This window comes from Dipodomys merriami, unplaced genomic scaffold, assembly GCF_024711535.1.
Source record: "Dipodomys merriami isolate MVZ:Mamm:240054 unplaced genomic scaffold, mDipMer1.0.p SCAF_43, whole genome shotgun sequence".
In the NCBI taxonomy this organism is placed as follows: Eukaryota; Metazoa; Chordata; class Mammalia; order Rodentia; family Heteromyidae; genus Dipodomys; species Dipodomys merriami.
In genome coordinates, this window is record NW_027205937.1 from 7,493,530 (window position 1) to 7,519,587 (window position 26,058).

Genomic DNA, 26,058 nt, shown 5'->3' on the forward strand with positions numbered 1-26,058 from the left:
CCACAACCTAACCCTCGCCTCACCATCACCCTACAGATCACCCTAACTCTAACCCTCACCCTAATCCTAAAACTAAACCTCACCCTAACCCTAAACCTCACACTAAACTTCAGCCTCACCCTAATCCTCACCCTGACCCTAACCCTAACTCTCATCCTAACCCTCACCCTCAGCCTAACCCTAACCCTAAACCTAAACCTAACCCTAACTCTCACCCTCACCCTAACCCTAACCCTAACTGTTACCCTAACCCTCACCCTCACCCTCACCCTAACACTTACCCTAGCCCTAACCTTAACCCTCAAACTAACCCTAACCTTAACCCTCACCCTGACGCTCATCCTGAACCTAACATTAACCCTAATACTCACCCTAACCCTAACCCTAACCATAACCCTCACCCTCACCCTAACCCTCACCCTCAGGGTAAACCTCACCCTAACACTAACCCTCACACTCACCCTAACCCTCACCCTCACCCTAGCCCTCACCCTAAACCTAACCCTAACCCTAACTCTAAATCTCACCCTAACCCTCACCCTTAAACTAACACTTACCCTCACCCTAAACCTCAACCTAACCCTAATCCTAACCCTAAACCTAATCTTAAACATCACCCTAACCCTCACCCTAACCCTAACCCTTACCCTCGTCCTAAACCTGACCCTAACCCTTAACCTCACGCTAACCCTAACCCTAACCCTAACCCTCACCCTCACCCTAAACTTTACCCTCACCCTAACCCTAACCCTAACCCTCACCCTAACTCTCATCCTACACCTACTGCTCAGCCTAAACCTCACCCTAACCCTATTCCTCACCCTCAAACTCACCCTAAACCTTACTCTAACCCTTACCCTAAAACTTATCCTCACCCTAACCTTTACACTCACACTAACCCTAAACCTAAACATCACACTACACCTCAATCAAACCCTAACCCTAACACTAACTCCCACCCTCAACTTCACCCCCACCCTTACCATCAACCTAACCCTCACCCTAACACTAACCCTAACCCTAACACTCACCCTAAACCTCACCATCACCCTAATCCTAACCCTAACATTAAACATATCTCTAACCCTCACCCGAACCCTAACTATAATCCTAACTCTATTCCTCAACCTCACCCTCACATTAATTCGAACCCAGAAGCTAACCCTAACCCTCATATTCACCCTAACCTTAACTCTAACTCTCACCCTAAACCTAACCTTCACCCTAAACCTAAACCTAACCCTCACACTCACCCTAACTCTAAACCTCACCCTAAACCTCAACCTAACCCTAACTCTAACCCTAACCCTCAACCTCACCCTAACCCTGTCCCTAACCCTCACCATAACCCTAAACCTAACCCTCACCCACAACCTAACCCTCACCTTCACCCTCACCCTACACATCACCCTAACTCTAACCCTCACCCTAATCCTAAACCTAAACCTCACCCTAACCCTAACCCTCAGACTAACCCTAACCCTCAACCCAACCCTAATCCTCACCATAACCCTACCTCTACCCCTCACCCTAACCCTAACCTAACCCTAACGCTAAGCCTCACCCTAACCCTCACCCTTAAGCTAACCCTCATTTTCAACCTAACCCTCACCCTAACGATAACCCTCACCCACACCCTAACCCTCATCTTCAGCCGAACTCTCACTCTCACCCTAACGCTCACCCTCACCCTAAACATCACCCTAACCGTAACTCTCAGCCTCACCCAAATCCTAACTCTCAGTCTAACCCAAAACCTCACCCTAACCCTCATTCTCACCCTAACCCTCACCTGAACCCTCACATTAACCCTTACCCTCACCCTAACCCTCACACTAACCCTAAACCTGACTCTCACCCTCACCCTCACCCTTATCCTAAACCTAACCCTAACCCTCACCCTCACAATCACCCTAAACCTAACCCCAACTCTAACCCTCACCCTCACCCTCACCCTCACCCTAACACTATCCCTCACAGTCACTCTCACCCTAATCCTAACCCTAACTGTAACCCTCACACTAAGCCTAACCCTAACCTTAACCCTAAACCTAACACTCACCCTACCCCTCACCCTAACCCTAACCCTAACCCTAATCTTCACCCTAAACCTTACTCTCAACTCAAACCTTACCCTCACCCTAACAGTAACCCTAAACCTAACTCTCACACTAACCCTAACCCTTACCCTAAACTAACCCTTCAACTCACCCTAACCCTCATCCTAACCCTAACCTTAACACTAATACTCACCCTAACCCTAACCCTCACCCTCACCCTAACCTCACCTTCACCCTAGCTATCACCCTAAACCTCACCCTAACCCTAATCCTCACCCTAACCCACATCCTACCCCTTCTGCTCAACCTAACCTTCACCCTAACTCTATTCCTCACACTCAAACTCACCCTAAACCTTACCCTAACCCTAACCCTAACCGTTACACTAAGCCTAACCCTCACTGTCACCCTATCCTAAGCCTAACATTCTCCCTCACCCTCACCCTCACCCTTACACTAATCGTAACGCTAAACCTCACCCTCACCCGCACCTTCAACCTAACCCTAAACGTCACCCTAATCCTCACCCTCACCCTCACCCTAACCCTAACGTTCACACTATCCATAACCCTAATCCTTATCCTCTCCCTAACCCTAACACTAACCCAAAGCCTAACCCTCACACGGACCCTAACCCTCACCCTAACCCTAATTCTAACCCTCACCCTAACCCACACCCTAAACCTTACCCAGACCCAAACCATAATTCTAACCCTAACCCTCACACTAACCCTAACACTCACACAAACCCTAACCCTCACACTCCCCCTAACCCACACCCTGACCCTTAGCAACATCATAAACATATCTCTAACCCTAACTTTAACCCTCACACGAACCCTAACCCTCAACCTAATCCTAAACCTAACCCTTACCATCATCCACACCCTCAGCCTAACCCTATACCTAACACTAATCCTAACCTTATCTCTCAAACTCACGCTCACCCTAACTCTCAACCTCACCCTCACCCTCACTCTAACACTAACCCTAACCCTAACCCTCAACCTAACCCTCACCCTAAACATAACCCCAACCCTCAACCTCACCCTAACTCTAAACCTCACCCTAAACCTCAACCTAACCCTAACTCTAACCCTAACCCTCAACCTCACCCTAAAACTATTCCTAACCCTCACCCTAACCCTCACCCTCACCCTACACATCACCCTAACTCTAACCCTCACCCTAATCCTAAACCTAAAACTTACACTAAACCTAAACCTCACCCTAAACTTCACCCTCACCTTAATCCTCACCCTAACACTAACCCTAATCCTAACTCTTATCCTCACACTCACCCTAAGCCTAAACCTAACCCTAACCCAAATTCTTACCCTAACCCTCACCCTCACCCTAACCCTAACCCTAAGAGTTACCCTAACCCTCACCCTCACCCTCACCCTAACCCTTACCCTAACCCTAACCCTATCCCTCAAACTAAACCAAATCCTAACCCTCACCCTAACACTCATCCTAACCCTAACCTGAAACCTAAACCTAACCCTCACCCTAGATCTCACCCTAACGTTAACCCTAATCCTAAACCTCACCCTCAATCTAACCCTCAGCGTAACAATTACCCTCACCCTCATCCTAACCCTAACCCTCACACTAACCCTAACCTTCACCCTAAACCTAACCCTCACCATAACCCTAACCCTACCCCTCACCCTAACCCTAACCCTAACGCTAACCCTCACACTCACACTAACCCTCATTCTCAACCTAACCCTCACACTAACCCTAACCCTCACCCACACAGTAACCCTCATCTTCACCCGAAATCTCACTCTCACCCTAATGCTCAACCTCACCCAAAACATCACCCTAACCCTAACTCTCAGCCTAACACGAACCCTAACACTCACTCTAACCCAAAACCTCACCCTAACACTCATTCTCAACCTAAACCACACCCTAACCCTCACCCTAACCCTAACCCTCACCCTAACCCTCACACTAATCCTAAACCTAATTCTCACCCTCACCCTCACCATTACACTAACCCTTACCCTAACCCTAACCCTCACCCTCACAATCACCCTAAAACTAACCTGACTCTAATCCTCACCTCAACCCTCAACCTCACCCTAAACCTATCCCTCACCCTCACCTTCTCCCTAATCCTAACCTTAACCCTAACACTCACCGTAAGCCTAACCCTAACCCTAACCCTCTCCCTTACCCTCACCATCAGCCTAACACTAACCCTAAACCTCTCCCTCACCCTCACCCTCACCCTAACCCTAACCCTCAACCTAACCCTAACCCTAATGCTTTCCCACATCCACATCCTAACCTTTACCATCACCCTAACACTCACCTTCACATTAACCCCCACCCTCACCCTAAACATCATCCTAACTCTAACCCTCACCCTAACCCTAATTTTAACCCTCACCCTAACCCTAACCGTCACCCTCACCCTAAGCCTAAACCTAATCCTAAGACTAACCGTAAACCTAACTGTCACTCTCACCCTCATCTGAACCTTAACCCTAACCCTAACGCTCACATAACTCTAAAGCTAACAATAACCCTAACCCTAACACTAACACTAAACCTCACCCTAACCCTAAAACTAACACTCACCCTAAACCTCAACCTAACCCTATCCCTCATCCTAACCCTAACCCTAATCCTCACCCTCAAGCTAACTCGAACCCTAACCCTAACACTCACAGTAAACCTATCCCTCACCCTTACCCTAAGCCTCATCCTAAACCTTACCCTCACCCTCACCCTTACCCTCACACTAAGCCTAACCCTCAACAAAACCCTAAACCTAACCCTCAACATCACCCTCAACATCAGCCTAACCCTAACCCTAACACTAACCGTAACCCTCACCCTCACTCTAAACCTCAACCTCAAGCTCACCCTCACCCTAACACTAACTCTAAATCTAACCCTCACCCTAACCCTAACACTCACCCTAAACTTAACTCTAACCCTCACCCTCACCCTCACCCTAAACCTAACCCTAACGCTAACCCTCACCCTAACCCTAATACTAACGCTAATACTCACCCTCACCCTAACACTCACCCAAACCCTTACACTCACCCGAAACCTAACCCTAACCCTAACCCTCACACTAAACCTAACACTCACCCTAACACTAACCCTTACCCGCACACTAAACCTGAAACTCACGCTAACCCTAACCCTAACCCTGAGCCTAACCCTCACACTAACCCTAACCCTAATGCTACACCTCACCCAATCCCTAACCCTAACCCTAACCTTCAACCTCACCCTAGCCCTCAGCTAACACTAATCCTAATCCTAACCCTCACATTCAACCTAACCTTAACAATCACCCTAACCCTAAACCCCAACCTGAACATAACCCTCAGCCTAACCCTAACCCTAACCCTCACCCTCACCCTAAACATAACCCTAACCCTAACCCTCAAACTACCCATAACGCTAACCCAAACCCTCACCCTCACCTTATACCTCACCCTAAACCTTACCCTCACCCTAACCCTAACCCTAACCCTAACAGTCCCACTAATCCTAACAGTCACCCTAACTCTAAACAAACCCCTCACCCTAACCCTCAACTTAACATGAACACTAACCCTAACCCTCACCCTAAAAGTAACCCTAACCCACACCCTCACCCTAACCCTCACCATCACCCTAACCCACACTTTAACCCTAACCATCACCCACACCCTAACACTTACCCAAACCCACACCCTAAACCTAACCCTCACCCTAACCCTAAACCTAAACCTCACCGTAAACCAAACCCTCATCCTAACATTCAGGCTCACCCTAATTCTCAACCTAAAACTAACCCTAACCATAACGTAACCCTAACCCTCACCATGACACAAACCCTCACCCTAACCCTCACCGTCACCCTAATCCTCACCCTAAACCTAACCATAATATTTATCTAACCAAAACCCTCACAATAACCCTCATTCTAAACCCCACCCTTACCCTAACCATAACCCTAAACATACCCTTCACCCTAACCCTCACCCTAACACGAACCCTAACGCACACCCTCACTCAAACCCTCACTATCACCCTAACCCTCACCCTATCCCTAAGACTCACCCACACCCTAACCCTAAGACTCACCCACACCCTAACCCTCACCCAAAACCTCACCCTCACCCTAACCCTAGCCCTCACCCTAACTCTAACCCTAACCTTAATCCTAACACTAAACCTAACCTTCACCCACACCCTCACCCTCACCTTCCCCATAACGCTAGACCAACCCTAACCCTAACCCTAACCCTCACCCTAGCCCTCACCCTAACCCTCACCCTAACCCTACCCTAACGCTAACAAGCACCGTAAACCGAGCACTCACCCTAAACCTCACCCTAACCCTAACCCTAACCCTAACACTAACCCTAACCGTCACCCTCAACCTAAACCTCACCCTAACCCTGACCCCCAACCTAATCCTCAAACTAACCCTAACCCTTACCCTAACACTAACTCTACCCTTCAACCTATCCCTCACCCAAACCCTAACGTTAACCCTAACCCTCACCCGAACCCAGAAGCTAACCCCAATCCTCACCCTAACCGTTACCCTCACCCTAATCCTCACACTAACCCTAACCCTAACCCTAACCTTAAACATCACCCTTACCCTCAACCTAACACTATCACTTACCCTCATCTTAACCCTCACCCTAACCCTTACCCTCACACTAACCCTAGGCCTCACCTTCAACCTAAACCTTACCCTAACCCTAACCCTAACCCTCACCCTAACTCTACTGCTCAGCCTAACCCTCACCCTAACTCTACTCCTCACCCTCAATCTCACCCTAAACCTTACCCAAAACCTTAACCTAACCCTCACCCTAACCCTCACCCTCACCCTAACCCTATCCCTAAACCTCACATAACTCTAGCCCTCAGCTAACACTATTCCTAACCCTAACCCTCACCTTCACTGTCACTCTAACCCTCACCCTAACCCTAAACCTCAACCACAACCTAAACATCAACCTCACGAGAACACTCACCCTCACCCTAATCATAAACATCACCCTAAACCGAACCCTCACCCTAACTCTAACCCTAACCCTCACCCTAAACATAACCCTCATCATCTTCCTCACCCTCACCCTAACACTAAACCTCACCCTAACCCTCACCCTCACGCTAACACTATCCCTGACCCTCACCCTCACCCTAACCCTAACCCTAACCCTCACTCTAAGCCTAAGCCTATGCCTCACTCTAACCCTCACCCTAACATTAACCCTAACCCTCACCCTAACTATAACGCTCACCCTAAAAACCCTAACCCTCATCCTCACCCTCACCCTAAACCTAACCCTAACTTTCACCTTAATCCTCACCCTTACCCTAAACCTATCCCTCAACCTCACCCTAACCCTATCCCTAACACTCACCCTCATCCTCACCCTCACCCTCACCATCAGCCTAACAATAATCCTAATCCTAACCCTCACCCTCACCCTAATCTTAATCCTAACCCTAAGCCTCACCCTCACACTCACCCTAACTCTAAACCAAACCCAACTCTAACCCTCACCTTACTCTAACCCTAACCCAAATCTAATCCTCCCTTAACCCTAACCCTAACCCTAAAACATACCCTAACCCTCACGCTCACCAGAAACCTGACCCTACCAATAACCCTCACCCTAACCCTCACCCTAACCGTAACGCTAACTCTAAACCTCACCCTCACCCTAAACCTCATCCTAACCCTTATCCTTACAATAAACCTGACCCTAAACCTAACACTAACCCTAACACTAATCCTAACCCTCACCCTAACCCTAATCCTAAACCTCACCCTAACCCTAACCCTCACCCTCACCCTCACACTCCCCCTAAGCCTAACCTTAAACCTAACACTAACCCTAAACCTAAAACTCACACTCACCCTCACCCTTATGATAACCCTAACCCTAACGCTAACCCTCACAATCATAATCACCCTAAACCTAACCCTAACCCTAACCTTCACCCTCTTCCAAACCCTCACCCTCACCCTCACCCTCACCCTAACCTTAAACCTAACCCTAACCATAACCATAACCATAACCCTCACCCTACCCTAAGCCTAAACCTAACCCTAAACTTAACAATCACTCTCACCTAACCCTAATCCTAACCCTCTCACTCACCCTCACCCTCAGCCTAACACTAACCCAAACCCTAACCCTCAACCTCACCCTAACCCTAAACCTCAACCTCACCCTAACCCTCACCGTCACCCTAACCCTCACACTAACGATAACCCTCAACCACACCCTAACCCTTAACTTCATCCGAACCCTCACCCTCACACTAACCCACACCCTCACCCTAAACATAATCCTCACCCTCACCCTAACCCTAACCCTCACCCTCACCCTAAGCCTAAACGTAAGCCTAAACCGAAACCTACAAACAACCCTAAACCTAACACTCACACTCAGCCTCACCCGAAGATTAACCCCAACCCTAACCCTAAGCCTCACCCACACCCTCACCTTCAACCTAACCCTAAACCTCACCCTAACCCTCACCCTCACCCTATCCCTAACCCTAAACCTCACACCACCCCTTACCCTAATCCTTATCCTCACCCTAATCCTAATGCTAACCCTAACCCTAACCCTCACACTAACCCTAACCCTCACACTAAACCAAACCCTCACCCTCACAATAACCCACACCCTAACCCTTACCCACACCCTAACCTAACCCTAACCCTAACCCTCACACTAAACCTAACCATCACCCTAATCCTAACCCTAAGCCTAACCTTAAACCTAACCCCCACCTTCAACCTTACCCTAAGCCTAACCCTCACAATCAACCTCACCCTAAGCCTAACCCTAACCCTCACTCTAATCCTAACCCTAACCCTCACCCTCAACCTAACCCTCACCCTAACACTAACGCTAACCCTAACCCTCACCCTAAACCTAACGCTCAGCCTAAAAAGCCTAACCCTCACCCTCACCCTCACCCTAAACCTAACCCTCACGCTAACCCTAACCCTACCTCTGAGCCTAACACTCAAACTAACCCTAACCCTAATCCTACACCTCACCCTATAACTAACCCTAAACCTAAACCTCAACCTCACCCTAGCCCTCAGCTTACACTAACCTTAAACCTAACCCTCACCCTCACTGTCACCCTAACCCTCACACTAAACCTAACCCTCATCCACAACCTAAACCTCACCCTCACCAGAATCCTAATCATAAACATCACCCTAACCGAACCCTCTCCCTAACTCTAACCCTAACCCTCACTCTAAAACTAACCCCTCACCCTCACCCTCACCCTTAACCTAAGCCTAACCCTCACCCTAACACTAACCCTAACCCTAACCCTGAATGGAACCTTAACCCTAACTCCTAACCTATCCCTAACCCTCACACTAACCCTAACCCTAAACCACAACCTCACCCTAACCCTCACCATCACCCTAACCCTCACCCTAACCCTAATCCTCACCCTCACCCTAACACTAACGCTAACCCTAACCCTCACCCTAAACCTAACGCTCAGCCTAAAAAGCCTAACCCTCACCCTCACCCTCACCCTAAACCTAACCCTTACGCTAACCCTAACCCTACCTCTGAGCCTAACACTCAAACTAACCCTAACACTAATCCTACACCTCACCCTATAACTAACCCTAAACCTAAACCTCAACCTCACCCTAGCCCTCAGCTTACACTAACCCTAAACCTAACCCTCACCCTCACCGTCACCCTAACCCTCACACTAAACCTAACCCTCATCCACAACCTAAACCTCACCCTCACCAGAATCCTAATCATAAACATCACCCTAACCGAACCCTCTCCCTAACTCTAACCCTAACCCTCACTCTAAAACTAACCCCTCACCCTCACCCTCACCCTTAACCTAAGCCTAACCCTCACCCTAACACTAACCCTAACCCTAACCCTGAATGGAACCTTAACCCTAACTCCTAACCTATCCCTAACCCTCACACTAACCCTAACCCTAAACCACAACCTCACCCTAACCCTCACCATCACGCTAACCCTCACCCTAACCCTAATCCTCACCCTCACCGTAAACCGAACCTTAACCCTAACCCTAACCCTCACACTAAACCACACCCTCACCCTAAGAATCACCCTATCCCTCACCGTAACCCTCACCCTAAACCTAACCCTAACATTCAACTTAATCCTCACCCTTACCCTTACCCTATCCCTCAACCTCACCCTAACACTAACCCAAACACTAACCCTCACCCTCACCCTAATCCTAACCCTAAACCTCGACCTCACCCTCACCCTCAGCTTAACATTAACCCTAATCCTAAACCTCACCCTCACCCTCACCCTAATCCTTATCCTAAACCTAAGCCACACTCACCCTCACTAACACAAAGCCAAATCTATCCTACAACCTAACTCTAGCCCAACCCAAATCTAACACTCCCTTAACCCTATCCCTAACCTTAAACCATACCCTAACCCTCACGCTCACCAGAAACCTAACCCTAACACTAACCCTCACCCTAACCCTCACCCTAACTTTCACCCTAAGCGTAACGCTAACCCTAAACCTCACCCTCACCCTAAACCTCATCTTAATACTTATCCTTACAATAACCCTGACCCTAACCCTAACACTAACCCTCACACTAATTAATCCTAAGCCTCACCCTAACCCTAACCCTAACCTAAACCCTCATGCTTACCCTAAACCTAATCCTAACCCTAACAATCATCCTACCCCTCACCGTCACTCTTACCCTCACCCTAACCCTAACTCTCAGCCTAAATCTAACCCTCAATCACACGCTAATCCTCACCCTCACCCAAACACTCGCCCTCACACAAACGCACTCTCTCACCCTAAACATCACCCTAACCCTAAACCTCACCCTAAACCTAAACATAAACCTCACCTTAACCCTAACCCTCACACTCACCCTGACCCTCACCCTAAGCCTAAACCTCACCCTAAGTCTAACCCTAACCCTAACCCTCACCCTCACCCTCACAATCACCCTAAACCTAACCCCAACCCTAACCCTCACCTTCAACCTCACCCTCACCCTCACCCTAACACTTTCGCTCACCCTCACCCTCACCCTAACACTAACCCTAACCCTATCCTTCACCATTACCCTAAGCCTAACACTAACCCTAATCCTAACACTCACCCTCAGCCTAAGCCTAACCCTAACCCTCTCCCTCACCCTCACCCTCAGCCTAAAACTAACCTTCACCATCACCCTACCCCTAACACTGAACCTAACCCTAACCCTCACCCTGATCCTAACCCTAACGCTCAATCTCACCCTAACCCTCACCGTCACCCTAACCCTCAACCTAAAGCTAACCCTCACCCACACCATAACCCTTACCCTCACCCGAACACTCACCCTCACACTAACCCACACCCTCACCCTAAACATCACACTAACTCTAACCAACACCCTAAACCTAATCCTAAAACTATCCCTAACCCTCACCCTCACCCTAAGTATAAACCTGAACCTAAGACTAAACCTAAACCTAACTCTCACCCTCACCCTCACCCGAACCTTAACCCTAACCCTAACATGATCCCTCACCCTCACCCTCACAGTAACCCTAACCCTAACCCAAACTTCACCCTAAGCCTAACCCTCACCCTCACCCTAATCCTAAACCTAACCCTCTCCATCACCCTCAGCTTCAGCCTAACACTAACCATAAACTTAACCTTCACCCTCACCCTCACCCTCAACCACCCCCTAAACCTCACCCTCACCCGAACCCTCACCCGAACCTGACCCTAAACATTCCCCCTAAACCGAACCCTCAAACTAACCCTAAGACTAACCCTCACTCTAAAACTAATCCTCACCCTCGCCCTCACCCTCATCCTAAGCATAACCCTCATCCTAACCCTAACCCTAACTGTAACCCTCACCTTTACCCTATCCCTAATCCTCACAATCAACCTAACCCTAACGCTCAACCTCATCCTAACTCTCAGTCACGCTAATCCTAACTGTCACCCTATCCCTAATCCTAAACCTCACCCTAACCCTAACCCTCACCCTCACACTGACCCTCAACCTAAGCCTTACCCTAAACCTAACACTAACCCTAAACCTAACTCTCACACTCACCCTCACACTAACCCTAACCCTCTCCCTCACAATCACCCTAAACCTAACTCTAACCCTTACCATCACCCTAACCTTCACCTTCACCCTAAACCTATCTCTCACCCTAACCCTCACCCTAACCCTAAACCTAACCCTAAGCCTAACCATAACCAAAACCCTCACCATAAGCCTAACCACAACCCTAAAATTAACACTCACCCTCACCATAAGCCTAATCATAACCCTCTCCCTCATCCTCAGCCTCAGCCTAACACTAAACCTAACCTTAACTCTCACCATCACCCTAACCCTAACCCTAACCCTAACCCTAACCCTCAACCTCACCCTAACCATCACCTTCACCCTAACCCTCACCCTAATGCTAAACCTCACCTACAACCTAACCCTTAACCTCACCCGAACACTCATCCTCACACTAACCAACACCATCACCCTAAACATAACCCTAAATGTAACCCTCACCCTCACCCTAACCCTTACCCTCACCCTCACCCTAACCCTCACCGTCACCCTCACCCTCGCCCTTAGCCTAAACCTAAACCTATGACTAACCCTAAACCTAACTCTCATCCTCACCCTCACCCGAAGGTTAACCATAACCCTAATCCTAACCCTCAACCTCTTCCTCACCCTAACCCTAACCCTAACCCTCTCCCTATCCCTCACCCTCAACCTAACCCTATTCCTTAACCTCACCCTCACCCTAAACCTAATCCTAACCCTAAACCTCAAATTAACCCTCACCCTATGCCTAACCCTAACCATAAACCTAACCCTCACCCTCACCCTACTCTAAATCCTAACCCTTTCCCTCACCCTCACACTCAGCCTAACACTAACCCTAACCCTAAACCTCACCAGCACCCTCACCCTCACCCTAACCCTAAACCTCAACCTAACCCTCACCCTCACCCTCACCCTAATCCTAACCCTAACCCTAACCCTAAACCTCACACCATCCCTAACCCTAATCCTTATCCTTACCTTAACCCTAATGCTAACACTAACTCTAACCCTCACACTAACCCTAACCCTCACCCTAACCCTAACTCTGACCCTCACCCTAACCCACAACCTAACCCTTACCCACACCCTAACCAGAACTCTAACCCTAACCCAAACCCTCACACTAAAACTACCCATCACCCTAACCCTAACACTAAGCCTAACCTTAAACCTCACCGCCACCCTCAACCTTACCAAAACCTAAACCTCACCCTCACACTCACCCTAACCCTAACCCTCATCCTAAACCTCACTCTAACCCTAAACCTAACCTTAACCCTCAACCTCACCCTCACCCTCACCCTAACCCTTACCCTCACCCTATCCCTCATCCTAATCCTAACCCTAACCCTAACCCACATCCTAACCCTAATATTACCCTCATGCTAATGCTCAAACTATCCCTAACCCTAACCCAAACCCTCACCCTAACCTCACCCTAAACCTAACCCTCACCATAACCCTCACTCTAACCCTAACCCTAACCTTAACCACCCCCTCCCATTCCTCCTCACCCTAACCCTAACCCTGACCCTATCCCTCAACCTAAACCTAAACCTAACCCTAAACCTAACCCTCACCTTCACCCTAACGCTAACCCTCATGCTAAAGCTCAACCTATCCCTAACCCTAACCCTAACCCTCACACTAACCCTAAACCTCAACCTAAACCTAACTCTCAACCTAATCCTCACCCTCACCCTAATCCTCTGGCTAACCCTAAACCTAACTCTTACTTAACTGAAACCCTCACCATCAGCCTCACACTAACTTTATCCATAACCCAACCCCTCAGCCTAACCCTCAACCTAACCCTAACCCTCACACTCAACCTGACCCAAATCCTTACCGAAACCCTTAGCATAACCCTCACCCTCACACTAACCCTCACCTTAACCCTTATCCTCACACTAAACCTAATCCTAACCCTAAATCTCACACTAACCCTAACTCTCCCCCTAACCCTAAACCTAACACTAAACCTAAACCTCACCCTAAGCCTCACCCTAACCATAACCCTAACCCTAACCTTAACCCTAACCCTCACCCTACCACTCACCCTAACCCTAACCCTAAACCTAACCCACACCCTCACCCTAAACTTCAACATAACCCTTATCCTCACCCTACTCTAAACCTAAACCTAACCCTAACCCTCACCCTAATCCTAACACTCAATCAAACCCTAAGCTTAACACTAACCCTAACCCTCAACCTAAACCTCACCTAACGCTAAACCTAAACCTAACCCTCACAATAACCCTAACCCTAATCCTAACTCTAACCCTCACACTAAACCTAACCTTCACCCTTAACCCAACCCTACCTCTCACCCTAACCTTCACCCTAACCCTACAACTCACTCTATCCCTCAACCTAACCCTAAACCTAATCCTCACCCTAACACTAACACTAAACCTAAACCTCACGCTAACCCTCAACCTCACCCCCACCCTAATCCTCACCCTAAACCTAACCCTAACATTAAACCTAATCCTCACCCTTACCCTATCCCTAAACCTAAACCTAACCCTAACCCTGACCCTAATTCTCACCCTAACCCGAACCTCAACCCTAACCCTCACCCTCACCCTAACCCTGACCCTCACTCTCACGCTAACCCTAACGCTTACCCTAACCATCACCCTAACCCTCACCATAACCCTAATGCTAACCCAAACACTCACCCTCACACTAACCCTCACCCGAAACCTTACCCTTACCATAACCCAAACCCTAACCCTCACACTAAAGCTAAAGCTCACCCAAAACCTAACTCTAAAACTCAGCCTAACCCTCAACCTAACCCTAAACCTGACCCTAATCCTCAACCTATCCCTAACCCTCACCCTCACCATAGACCTCACCCTAATACTAACCCTAACCCTAACCCTATCCCTCACCCTAAACCTAACCCTAACTTTAACACTAACCCTCACACTTACCGTAACCCTAACCCTAACCCTAACCCAGACCCTAATTCTCACCCTAACCCTAACCTTAACCCTCACCCTCACCCGCACCCTAACCCTCACCCTCACCCTCACGCTAACCCTCACCCTAACCCTTACCCTCATCCTAACCCAAAACCTAACCCTAACCCTAACCCTGACACTAACCCTAACACTCACCCTAACCCTAAACCTAACACTAAACCTAAACCTAAACCTAACCCGCACCCTAAACCTTACCCTGACCCTATTCCTCACCCTAACCCTAACCCTAAACCTAACCCTAACCCTCACCCTAACCATCACCCTAACAGTAACCTTAACCCTAACCCACTCCCTACGCTTCACCATAACCCTAACCCTCACCGTAACCCTAACCCTACCCTTCACCCTACCACTTATCCTAACCCTAACCCTAACTCTAACACTCACCGTCACCCTAACCCTAACCCTAACCCCCACCCTAATAATACCCCTCACCTGCACCCTAACTCTAACACTTAACCTAACCCTCACCCTAACTCGAACCCTAAACCAACCTTAATCCTCACCCTCACCTTTAACCTAACCCTAACCCTAACCCTCTCCCTAACCCTTATCCTCATCTGAAACCTTGCCCTAACCATCACCCTAACCCTAACCCTAATCCTAACCCTAACTTTCACCCTAACCCTAATGCTAACCCTAAATCTCACCGTCACCCTAAACATCACCCTAACCCTTATCCTCACTCTAACCATGAAGCTAACCCTAACAAAAAACCCTCACACTAAACCTAACCCTAATACTCACCCTAACCGTAACCCTAACCCAAAACCTCACTTTAACCCTAACCCTAACCCTAACCCAAACCCGCACCCTCACCTGAACCCTCACCCTCACACTCACCCTAAACATCACCCTAAACCGAACTCTCCCCCTAAACTTAACACTATCCCTCACCCTAACCATAACACTCACACTCACCCTCACCCTCACCCTAAGCCAAACCCTCACCCTAACCATAACCCTAATCCTAACACGCCACTCAACCCTGACCCACGCACTAACCCTAACCCTACCACTTAACTTCACCCTAACAATAACCCTAAGCGTAACACTAATCCTCACCATAATCCTAATATTATCCCTCACCCTAACTATCACCCTAACACTCACGCTAACCCTAACCCTCACTCTAACCCTAAACCTCATCATAACCCTTACCCTCACACTAACCCTAACCCTACCCCTCACACTAACACTCACCCCAACCCTTACCCTAACCCTCACCATAACCCTAAAACTAACCCTAAACCTCTCCCTCACCCTAGCCCTCAGCATAAACCTAAACCTAACCCTAACACTCACCCTAAAACTAAGCTTCACCCTAACCCTCACGCTCACCCTCACCGTCACCCTAACCCTCAGCCTAACCCTAACCCTAACATTAACCCTAACCCTCACCTTAACCCTCACCCTTAACATTACGCTAAACCTAAACCTAACCCTAACCCTGACCCAAACCGTCACACTAACCCTAAACCTAACCCTCACCCTCACCCCCACCCCAAACCTTACCTTTACACTCACCCTCACACTAAAACTAACGCAAACCCTAACCATCACCCTAACCCTCAACCTAACCCTAATGCAAACCCTAACACTCACCCCACCATAACCCTCACCCGATCCCTTATGCTCATGCTAACCCTAACCCTAATGCTCATACTAAACGTAACCCTCACTCAATCCCTAAACCTACCGCTCAGCCTAACCCTCACCCTAACCCTAACCCTAACCTTAATCCTCACCCTATCCTTATCCCTAATCCTAACACTCACCCTCACCCTAGACCACACCCTAACCCTAAACCTAACCCTCACCCTAGACTTCACCCTCACCCTAACCTTCACCCTCACACTAAACCTATCCCTAACCGTCACCCTAAACCTCACCCTAAACCTAACCCTAAGCCTTACCCTCACCTGAACCCTAACCCTCAACCTAACCCTAACCCTCCCACTACACTTAACCCTCATCCTTACCCTAAATCTACCCCTCAGCCTAACCATCACCCTAACCCAAACCGATATCCTAATCCTCAACCTATCCCTAAACCTAACCCTTATCCTCAACTTAACCCTAACCCTCACCCTAATCCTAACCCTAACCTTCCCCTAACCGTAAACCTCATCCTCACACTGACCCTCACCCTAATCCTAACCCTAACCCTCACCCTAAACGTAACCCTAACATTAACCCTCTCCCTATGCCTCACCATAACCCTAACCCTAACCCTGAGCTTCACCCTCACCCTCACCCTAACCCTAACCCTCACACTAAACCTAACCCTCACCCTTACCCTAACCCTCACACTAACCCTAAGCCTAAGCCTTACCCTCACCCTCACCCTTACCCTCACACTAACCCTAATCCTCAACCTAACCCTAACCTTAACCCTCACCATCACCCTAACCCTCATCTTCACACTAACGCTAACGGAAACCCTAAGCCTCACCCTAACCCTAATGCTCACCCGAACCTTAAACCTAACCCTCAAACTCACCCTCACCCTAACCCTAACCCTAACGCTAACCCTCACCCTGACCCTAACGCTAACCCTAACAATAACCCTTACACTGAACCCAACCCTACCCTTAGCCTAAACGTGACCTTAACCCTAAGCTATCCCTAATCCTCTCCCTATCCATAACCCTAAATCTAACCCTCAACATCAAATTAGCCCTCACCTTAATGCAAACCCTAAACCTAACACTCACCCTAACCCTAACTCTCACCCGAAACCTAAACCTCACCATGAACCTAACCCTCACCCTTACCCTAAACCTAACCCTCACCCTAACCATAACCCTAAACCTCACCCTTTGCCTCACCCTTAGACTAACCCTAACCCTAACCCTAACCCTAACCCTCACGCTTACCCTCACCCTAATCCTTACCCTCACAATATCCCTCACCCTCACCCTAACCATAAACCTAACCCTCACCCTCACACTAACCCTCACTCTAACCCTTACCTCCACCCTAAGCCTAACCCTAACCCTAACCCTCACCCTAACCATAAACCTACCCCTCACACTAACCTTCATCCTAACCCTAACCCTAACACTCACCCTAACCCTAACCCTAACCCTACCCCTACCCCTCACCCTAACCCAAACCCTCACCCTCACACTCACCCGCAGCCTAAACCGAACCCTCAACCTAACCCTAACCCTAATCCTAACCCTCAGCCTAACAATCACCCTAACACTCATCCCAATCCTAACCCTCAACCTCTCGCTAACCCTCACCCTAACCCAAAACTAACCCTCACACTAAACCTAAATTTCACCCTAACCTTAATCCTAACCCTCAACCTAAGCCTCAACTTAACCCTAACCCTAATCCTCACCCTAAACCTAACCCTAAGTCTAACCCTCACCCTCACCCTAGACCTCACCCTAAACCTAATCCTAACCCTAAATTTCACCCTAACCCTAACCTTCACCCTAAACCTAACCCTGAACCTCCCACTCACGCTCACTCTAACCCTCACCCTAACCCTCACCCTAACCCTAACACTAACCCTAATACTCACCGTATCTCTAACCCTAAACCTCACACTCACCCTAGACCTCACTTTAACCCTTACCCTAAACCTAACCCTTTCCCTGACACTAACCCTCACCCTAACCCGAAACCTCCCACTAAACCTAACCCTTTCCCTTACCCTAAACCTACACCTCAACCTAACCCTTACCCTAACGTAAAACCAAAACCTAATCCTCACATTATCCCTAACCTTAACCCTTACCTTCACCTTAACCCTATGCTTAAACCTAACCTTAAACCTCAACCTCAATCTAGCCCTCACCCTAACTCTCACCCTGATGCTAACGCTCACCCTAACCCTAACTCTCACCCTAACCCTAACACTAACCCTCACCCTAACCCTCAACCTCACTGCAACCATAAACCTAACCCTCAGCCTACGCCTCAACATTACCCTAACCCTAACCTTAACACTCACCCTCACCCTAACCCTCACCCTAAACCTTACCCTGACCATATCCCCCACCCTAAACCTAACCCTAAACCTAACCCCCATGCTAACCCTCATCCTAACCCTAAACCTCACCATAACCCTCACCCTAACCCTAATCCTCACCCTCACACTAACCCTAACCCTAACCATAACCCTAACACTCACACTAACACTAAACCTCACCCTAACCCTAAAACTACACCTCACCCTAAGCCTCATCCTAACCCTAACCCTAACCCTCACCCTAACCCTAACCTTAACCCTAACCCTAAACCACACACTAACCCTAACCTTCACCCAAACTCTCACCCTAACCGAACACACACCCTCACCTTAAACATGACCCTAACCCTAACTCTGAGACTAATCCTAACCCTAACCCTCACCCTAACCCAAACCATCATCCTAACCTTCACCGTCACCCTAATCCTCACCCTAAACATAACACTAACCCTTCCCTATCGCAAACCCTCACCCTCTCCCTCAACATGACCCTCACCCTAACCCTAACCCTCACCCTCACACAAACCCTAAGCCTAACCATAACCCTAACCCTAACCCTAACCCTAACACTCACACTAACACTAAACCTCACCCTAACCCTAAAACTACCCCTCACCCTAAACCTCGTCCTAACCCTAACCCTCACCGTCAACCTAGCCCTCACACTAACCATAACCCCAAGCTTAACCCTAACCCTAAACCTAACCCTCAAAATCAGCCTCACACTCAAGCTCACCCTAAACCTAATCCTAACCCTAATCCTAAACCTAACCCTCACCCTCACAATCAACCTAATCCTAACCCTAAACCTCAAACTATCCCTAACCCTGACCCTCACCCTAAAACTCACCCTAATTCTAACATTAAACCTCAAGCTCACTAATCCTAATCCTAAACCTAACCCTCACACTCACCCTCACCATATACCTAACCCTTACCTAACCTTCCCGCTCCCCCTCCCCCTCCAACTCACCCTCACCCTAACCCCATCAATAATGCTAACCCTAACCCTAACATTAACCCTAAACCTCACCCTAACCCTTATCCTCACCCTCACCCTCACCCAAACCCTTAGACTCACCCTAACCCTAACCCAAACCCAAACCTCAAACTAACCCTAACCCTCACCCTAACCGTAACCCTACCCCTCACCCTAAGCCTCATCCTAACCCTAACCCTGACCCTCAACCTAACCCTCACCCTAACCCTCACCCTGTCGCTAACCCTCCCCATCACCCTAACCCTAAACCTCACCCACACCCTAATCCTCAACTTCACCCGAACTCTTACCCTAACCTAACCCTCACCCTCAACCTAAACATCACAGTAACCCTATCTCTGAGCCTAACGCTAATCCTAACTCTCACTCTAAACCAAACCTTCACCCTAAACCAAACCCTCACCCTAACCGTCACTGTCAGCCTAATACTCAGACTAAACATAACTAACCCTTCCTTAACCCAAAACCTCACGCTCTCCCTTACCCTCAACTTAACCCTCACCCTCAACCTAGCCCTCACCCTAACCCTCAACCTAACCTTACTCTAAACCCGAAACCTAACCCTCACCCTCACCCTCACTCTAACCCTAACCCTCACCTTAAACCTAACCATCACCCTAACCCTAACCCTAACCCTAATACAAATCCTAACCCTAACCCTCACTCTTACCCTCACCCTAAACCTAACCCTAACCCTAAAACTCACCCTCACCCTCACCCTCACTTTCACCCTAACCCTAACAATAACCCTAACCCTAAACCTAACTCTAACCCTAACCCTCACCCTAACACTAACCCTAACCCTAACCCTCAAACTGAACCTAAACCTAAACCTCAGCCTAACCCTCACCCTCACCCTAATCCTAACCCTAATCCTCTCCCTATCCCTAACCCTAACCGTAACCCTCAACCTCAATCTAGACCTCACCCTATACCTAACCCTAAACCTAACCCTCACCATAACCCTAACCCGCACCCTAACCCTAACCCTCATCCTGACCCTAACCCTCACCCTAACCCTAACCCTCAACCTAACCCTCACCCTAACCGTAATCCTAACCCTAAACCTCCCCTACCCCTCACCGTTACCCTAACCCTCACCCTAAACCTTACCCTGACCCTATCCCTCACCCTAACCCTAACCCTAACCCTCACGCTAACCCTCAAACTAACCATACACCTCACCATAACCCTCACGCTAATCCTAACCCTCATCCTAACATTAACCCTTACCCTAACCCTTAACCTCACCCTAACACTAACTCTAACCCTAACCCTCACACTAACCCTAACCCTCACCCTAACCCTAAATCTACCCCTAAACCTAAACCTCATCCTAACCCTATCCCTAAACCTCACCCTAACGCTAAACCTAACCGTAACCCTAACCCAAACCCTAAGCCTCACCCTCAATATAAATATAAACCTAACCCTAAGTCTGAGCCTAACCCTAAACCTAACCCTCACCCTAATCCGAAACCTCACCCTAACCCTTACCCTCACACTAACCATCACCCTAACCCTAACTCTAAACCCCAACCCTCACCTCAACCCTCGCCCTTACCCCAACCCTAACCCTAATCCTAACACTAAACCTCACCCTCACCCTAACCCTAACCCTAACCCTAACCCTCACACTAAACCTATCCCTCACGCAAACCATAACCCTACCCCTCAGCCTAACCCTCACCCTCAACCTAACCCAAACCCTAAACCTCACCCTATGCATAACCCTAAACCTTACCCTCACCCCCACACTAGCCCTCACCCTTACACTAACACTAACCCTAACCCTCACGCTAACCATCACCCTCACCGTAACAGTAACCCTCACACTCAACCTAACCCTCAGCCTAAACCTAACTCTATCATTAATCCTAACCCTAAACATCACCCTCACCCTAACACTAACACCGAACCTAAGATAACCCTAACAGTCAACCTAACGCTAACGCTAACCCTAACCCTCACCCTCACCCTAAACCTCATCAAAACCCTTACCAGAACCCTAACCCGAACCCTAAACCTAACCTCAACCCTCACACTAATCCTAAACCTCACCATAACCCTAATCCTAACCCTCACCCTAACCCTCACCTTAACACTAACACTAACCTTAACCCTAAACCTCACCCCCAGCCTAAATCTCACTGTCACCCTAACCCTCACCCTAATCTTAACTCTCACCCACACCCTAACTCTCACCCTCCCTCCAACCCTCACCCTCACCCTAACACTCACCCTCACCCTAGACATCATCCTAATAATAAGCCTCACCCAAACCTAGACCTAACCTTCACCCTCAGCCTAACCCTAACCCTAAACCAAACATTAACCCTCACACTAACCCTAAACCTAACATTAACCCTAACCCTCACCCTAACACTAACCCTAATCCTAACCCTCAACTTCATGCTAACCCTCACCCTAACCCTAAACCTAACCCTCACCCTAACATTCACTCTAACTCTAAGCCTCACTCTCACCCTAACCCACACCCTAACCCTTACCGTCACCCTAACCCACACCCTAACCCTATCTCTACCCTCACACTAAACCTAACCTTCACCCGAACCCTAACCCTAGCCCTCAACCTAACCCTCACCCTAACCCTAACACTGAACTTCATGCTAACCCTCACCCTAACCCTAAACCTAACCCTCACACTAACCCTTACCTTAAAACTCACTCTAACCTTAACCCTCACTCTCACCCTAACCCTCACCCTAACCCTTACCCTCAACCTAACCCTCACCCTAACCCTAACCCTAAGCTTCTCCCTAAACCAAACACTAACACTAACCCTCACCCTCAACCGAGCCCGAGCCCTAAACCTAATCCTAACCCTAACCCTCACTCTAGCCCTAAACTTCACCCTAACCCTCATCCTCACCCCCACCCTAACCCTCACCCTAAACCTAACCCTAACATTAACACTCACCCTCACCCTAACTCTCACACTTAACCAAACCCTAAACCTAAACCTAACCCTAACACTGACCCTAATACTCACTCTAACCCTAACTTTAACTCTCACCCTCAACCTCAACCTAAACCTCCCCCTCCCCCTCATGCTAACCCTAACGCTAACCCTAACCATCACCCTAACCCTCACCCTAAACCTAATGATAACCCAAACACTCACCCTCAACCTGACGCTCACCCGAACCCTTACCCTCACCCTAACCCTAACCCTAACCCTCACACTAAACCTAACACTCGCCCTAAAACTAACTCTACCACTCAACCTAACCCACACCCTAACCCTAACCCTAATCATCACCCTATCCCTAACCCTAACCCTAGCCCTAACCCTCACCCTAACCCTTACCCTGAACATATCCCTCACCATAACCATAACCCTAACCCTAACCCTCATGCTAACCCACACCCTAACCCTAAACCTCACCATAACCCACACCCTAATCCTAACCCTCATCCAAACACAAACTCACCCTAACCCTTAACCTCACTCTAACCATAACCATAACCCTAACTCTACCCTAAAACTAAACCTGACCTTCACCCCAACCCTACCCCTAACCCTCAACTTAACCCTCAACCTAACCCTAACTCTAAACTTCATGCTAACCCTCACCCTAACCCTAAACCTAACCCTCAAACTAACCCTCACCCTAACACTCACTCTATCCCTAACCCTCACTCTCACCCTAACCCTCACCAAAACCCTTAACTCACCCTAACCTTAACCCTAACTCTAACTCTAACCCTCATACTAATCCTAACCTTCACTCGAAACCTAACCCTACCCCTCAACCTAACCCTCACCCTAACCCTAACCCTAACACTAACTCTAAACTTCATCCTCAAACTAGCCCTCACCCTAAACCTAATCCTAACCCAAACCCTCACCCTAACCTTAAACTTCACCCTAAACCTCATCCTCACCCCCACCCTAACCCTCACCCTAAACCTAACCCAAACCTTAACCTTCACCCTCACCCTAACTCTCACCCTTAAACTAACCCTACACCTAAACCTAACCTTAACCCTGACCCTAATTCTCACCCTAACCCAAACCTTAACATCACCCTCACTCTCAACCTAACCCTCACCCTCACACACCCGGAGACACTAGCCCTAACCCTCACCCTAACCCTCACCCTAACACTAATGCTAATCCAAACACTCACATTCAACCTAACTCTCACCTGAAGCCTTACCCTCACCCTAACCCTAACCCTAACCCTCACAGTAAACCTAACCCTCACCCTAAAACTAACTCTACCACTCAGCCTAACCCACACTCTAACCCTAACCCTAATCCTCACCCTATCCCTAACCCTAACTCTAACCCTCCTCCTCACCCTAGACCTCACCCTAACCCTAACCCAAAACATCACCCTAACCCTAACCCTCACCCTAACCCTAACCCTCATGCTCACCCTAACACTCACCCTAACCCTAACCCTCACCCTCATCCTAACGCTAACCCTAACCCTCACCCTAAACCTCACTCTAACCCTAACCCTAACCTTAACCCTCACCCTCAGACTCACCCTAACACTAACCCTTAACCTGACCCTATCCCTCACACTAACCCGAACCCTAACATTAACCCTAACCCTCACCCTAACACTAACCCTAATCCTCACCCTCAACTTCACGCTAACCCTCACCCTAGCCCTAAACCTAACCCTAACCCTAACCCTCACCCTAACCCTCATCCTAACGCTAACCCTAACCCTCACACTGAACCTCACTCTAACCCTAACCCTAACCTTAACCCTCACCCTCAGACTCACCCTAACACTAACCCTTAACCTGACCCTATCCCTCACACTTACCCGAAGCCTAACATTAACCCTAACCCTCACCCTAACACTAACCCTAATCCTCACCCTCAACTTCACGCTAACCCTCACCCTAGCCCTAAACCTAACCCTCACACTAACCCTCACCCTAACACTCACTCTAACCCTAACCCTCACTCTCACCCTAACCCTCACCCAAACCCTTACCCTCAACCTAACCCTAACCCTAACTCTAACTCTAAACCTCACACTAAACCTAAACTTCACCCGAACCCTAACCCTAACCCTCAACCTAACCCTCACCCTAACCCTAACCCTAAGCCTCTCCCTAACCCAAACACTAATCCTAACCCTCACCCTCAACCAAGCCCTCACCCTAAACCTAATCCTAACCCTAACCCTCACTCTAGCCCTAAACTTCACCCTAACCCTCATCCTCACCCCCACCCTAATCCTCACCCTAAACCTAAACCTAACATTAACCCTCATCCTCACCCCCACCCTAATCCTCACCCTAAACCTAAACCTAACATTAACCCTCAGCCTTACCCTAACTCTCACCCTTAAACTAACCCTAAACCTAACCCTAACCCTAACACTGACCCTAATACTCACCCTAACCCTAAGTATAACTCTCTCCCTCAACCTCACTCTAACCTCACCCTCATCCTAACCCTCACCCTAACCCTTACCCTCACCGTAACCCTAACCTTAATCCTAACCCTAACCCTCAACCTAACCCTAACCCTAACCCTCAGACTAAACCTAAACCTCATGCTAACCCTAACCCTATCCCTCAGCCTAACCCTCACCCACACCCTAACCCTAACCCTAAACCTCAAACTATCCATCAACCTGACCCTTACCCTCACCTCACACTAGCCCTCACCGTGACACTAACAGTTACCCTTACCCTCACCCTTAACGTCACTCTCACCCTAACAGTAACACTCACCCTCACCTTCACCCTCAGCCTAAACCTAAACCTAACACTAATCCTAACCCTTAACCTCACCCTCAGCCTCACCCTAACTCCAAACCTAACCATAAACCTAACCCTCACCCTAACGCTAATGCTAACCCTAACCCACACTCTCATGCTAA